The sequence below is a fragment of the Clavelina lepadiformis genome, chromosome 1 (assembly GCF_947623445.1).
Source record: "Clavelina lepadiformis chromosome 1, kaClaLepa1.1, whole genome shotgun sequence".
In the NCBI taxonomy this organism is placed as follows: domain Eukaryota; kingdom Metazoa; phylum Chordata; class Ascidiacea; order Aplousobranchia; family Clavelinidae; genus Clavelina; species Clavelina lepadiformis.
The window spans coordinates 12490591-12494777 of record NC_135240.1 but is presented as its reverse complement, the minus strand read 5'-3'; positions in this window follow the sequence as shown (position 1 = coordinate 12494777).

The window sequence follows — 4187 nt, the reverse complement described above, 5'->3', positions numbered from 1 at the left end:
CTTATGAAAACTACGATGCTATGTTGAACGTTTCGTGAAGATCCATTGTTAGCAGAATCGCATACACCCTGCCAGACAAATTAGCTTTAATATTACTCAAATATAAACCTTTGTTTAAGATTTTACCTCACTGAATGTGAATGCAAGTCGGCTGGGCCAAACACGACGCGCTGATTTTCTTTGCATCATGCCTTAACGAGTAGACTTATGTGCACAATGCACGTGCTTATCAGCATGGTTTTTCATCTCATTCACTATTGCCACCAATTTGTCTCGATATACATTTGTATGTATTTGTAGGATTTTTTATCGTCCACAAGTTTTAAACGTCTTGTTTTGCTTTTTATGAACATGCAGCTACAGGATTTCACTCGGTAACTCCTATGACATATAGAAGACGTTCTCAAATTCCCACTGCGTTTAAAGGTGTGAAAGCCGCTGACAGCTACAGATTGATAGACAAGCTAGTAAACGTCTACATCCGAAAAAGCGGGTGACGAGATGCAACTCCCGAAAACAAACAATGACCACTGCAGACAAGCTTCCTGTCTTCAAACATAGCCTTTTCACTTTCGTGCTTACCTCAAATCGTCGTTACTCGTTATTTGAATAGAGGAAACACTCTGCGTGAAAACAGCTGCCCGCTGCTTTTCGTCTGCCATGCAGTCCTGGGGGTCAATTTTTCAGATTTTATTCGGTTTTCAATGCACTTCTGCTACCGTGTTATGACCATCTATAAAAGCGGTTTTTAACCTTTTTCTGGTCAGGGATTCCTTTAAGGAATTTTTGAAGACTGCGAAACCCCACAAACAGGATCCCAAAAACTCAAAAAAATTTTAACTTACATACTTATGTGTGTCGTAATATAGAATTGTTGCTATACTACCACAAGCCTTTCGCAAAATCATAATACGCTTTTTAAACTTTTTGCTGTCGTGCGCTACTTTTGCAACACAAAACCACCTTCATCTATTCGTGCCTTACATATATATAATATATGATAAATGTTGCATTTGTCCACACAATAATACATATTGTTGATCTGTATAATAGAGTCATTATGACCATTCACGTTATTGAACAAATGTTTCAGCAATTAATCAATTCAAAATACTGTACTGTCTTGCTGAATGCAGGCTACCACAACTGAACAAAATATCAAATTAAAACAAAAATAAACTCTTTTGGTTAATTTCCTTTTCGATACCTTTCCGCGGACTACCAAGTGATCCAAGGATCCCAGGTTAGGAATTCCCTGATCAGCACTTAAGCATACCTACTGTCTACTCATATCACATATACACTTTACGCAGGTCACACTAAAAAATAACGTCATTAAAGCCAACGTTATGGGTAGTAGTGCGAACTCTCTGCGGCTGTACCCTTGCACCAACATAACACACACGACGCTCCTTCCATCGCGCCACAACACATTACTGACATCAACAATGCGAATGCGTGCGTGATATTCCAGACTAAACTCAAAAGCCTTCCTAAAACAATACTAGAAAGTAGACTTCGGTCATGCTTCGGTTATTTGCGCATAAGCGACACCAAACGGATATACGAGACAAGATTGTGATGTTGTCATATTCAATTTATTTCAGTTTATTGTTAACTAGTCTATAGACTATAAGCCTAACCGACATAAAAATTTTTGGTTGCAGTTAAGTTGTAAACAGCGTTTAACCATAGACTATTAATAAGTTGAGATCGTTTTTACTAGTATCCTATGTTTCAACATTTTTGAAACATACAGACTTCGTAGTCTTGTAAGGCAAGTGTTAAAATTATTGCCCAAGTCCAGTATTAATCTAACGTTACAAAGCATAATGCGTCATATGTAGCAAGCACAATGAAAAAAAGAAACCATAACAAACTGCAAGCTCCTATTGGCCTTACCGCAATTTGTGAAATACTTAGAATAAAAATAAGAAGTAAACGGCTACCTCAGTACGGTACATCACACAATCAGTAATAAAGCAAGAAGGGAATAGGTCAGGGGTTCTCTAATTTTTCCGTCATGAATTCCTGATATCAAAAATTTCCGCGACCCCTAGCTATTCGAAACAAAATCTGAGCTCGAATTATGTTATAAAACACTTATTTATAGCGCTTCGTAAAAGAGTGAACTTGTAATAATACGAACAAAAGTATTTATTAACGTCAGTTTCGGTCTTTAATGCGGAGTAAGACTGGGTGGAGCTCATGGCCAAAATCGAATCAGAAGACGGTTTGGTAAAATCGGTTGTTATATTAGTACATTAGGCTACTAAGTGATTTGATATTGCTTTATACCTACCTACATTGTAACTAACATACTCTCGGTTCTCGTCATGTAAGTAATGATATACCAGAACTTTCGAAATGCTTTTCGTGGGCAATTGTCAGAAAAAAACCTTACTCCTCCCAAAAAAATTAGTCCTTCATCAAATTAATCGATCGATCATATAAACAGAGGGATGGTTGCAAATATTTTTAGCGATTTTGTAAAAGCCAGCAAAACACAGATTTCTTTAATTCACGGACTATACGTGACGAACATATGTATAGTTTGTTTGCTCGTCATTAGCTTTTTTGTTACGTGGTAAGTCAGCAGTTTATGATTTGTAGAAATATCTTAAAACTTATTATTGGTATTCCAACAAATCCAAACTTTGTCCTTTCTGGCGCAATGTTTATTAATGCTATTTTGTTGCAGTTTACTATACCAGGTTTTAACGTTTGTTTTTTTTCATATTTTACAAATGTCTAATAAAGTCGCAAGAAGTCGGTTCACATATGTTTTGACCTGGAGTAACATCATTGGCCTGATAAAACTAGTAGGAGTGTTCTTCAAGATGCTCAATTGAAGAGTCTTCTTCAATAATGATCTGAATCGATGATGAATTTAGATCTGATGAGCGCTGATACAGTATATTGAACTTGCTTGTGATAGCTCTGCAAGGTTTTGCAGCTTCTATCTTCGACAATTGTTTGTCCCTAACAAACGATGAACAATGCCTAGTTCTAACTTAGATTTGTTGCATGACTGAGCTTAGTTCAGACAATACTCAAACATAAAAGCTACTATATGTCTTTATTCACCAAGAATAGGTATCTTAGTTCTTGTCAGTTAGTTATTAAAAGCAGAATGAATGATAAATATACGTGATACCAGGTGCGCTTAAATGCCTTGCTTATCACAATTGTGCAATGACATGATAGTATTGTATTAGACTTAATCATAGGACTATGAACGTGTGAAAGCCACGTACAGAAACAACTTATGCCTAGAACTTGTTTTGGGAAACTTTCAATGTCACTTACTCTTTTCAATTGGAAGCCAATTAATCGCAGTTATAGTGTTAAAAACAGATGCTTATATAGAGTTCAGATCGATATTCTGTACCAATAACATTCATAGATGTCCAAAACAATACATTTTTAACGATAATATAGCAATATATTTTAATTTCCTTAAACCCCACTCAATGTTTACTGCTATTGTATCTCGCATTTGTGACGTTACCACAAATTTGTGACGTTTTTTTCAATTGCGGGAGCTTTAGGGTAAGACATATACGGATGTATTTACCTAAGTGTGCCCTAAGTTTTAAGTGTATATATGGGCCACATCATGCACTATCATTGTGCCTTGGTGGGTCGCAAACTATTATCCTTAGTCATTGCTAGAGTGGAATAGCGAGGACCGCAGAAACTGTTTGCGCGGGCCACTTTTGGCCTTTTGGCCACACTTTGGGTAGCCCTGTATTAGCCATATTTTACACATTTGATATTAATATAGCCCCCTTGTAAATATGTGAAACTTTAAAAAAGGAATTGCCAGGTAATCTATTGCATCAACTATAACGCAAAGCTGATTAAATCTCGGAAACGCATTCTTTAATTGTTTGAAGGTAATGCGAATTGAAATCATTTGAATTCATTTCCGCCTTATTGTTACATATGCAGCTTATTTCCTTTATTGTAATATCGTTTCGTAAGCTCAACAAAGATGCATAACTAAATCAAATCTTGCGTAACACATTAACCCGTTGGTAGGTCTTTTTCCCGGAAGAACAGCGTTTGAGTCCAACCTAAATATTATTAGATTAGGTATAGCTGAGGTTTGAGCATTACTGAGCATACTTTAACGCTGTCTTTAGAATAAGTAAAGGTGTTTCAAATACTGAAGCACACTAGCT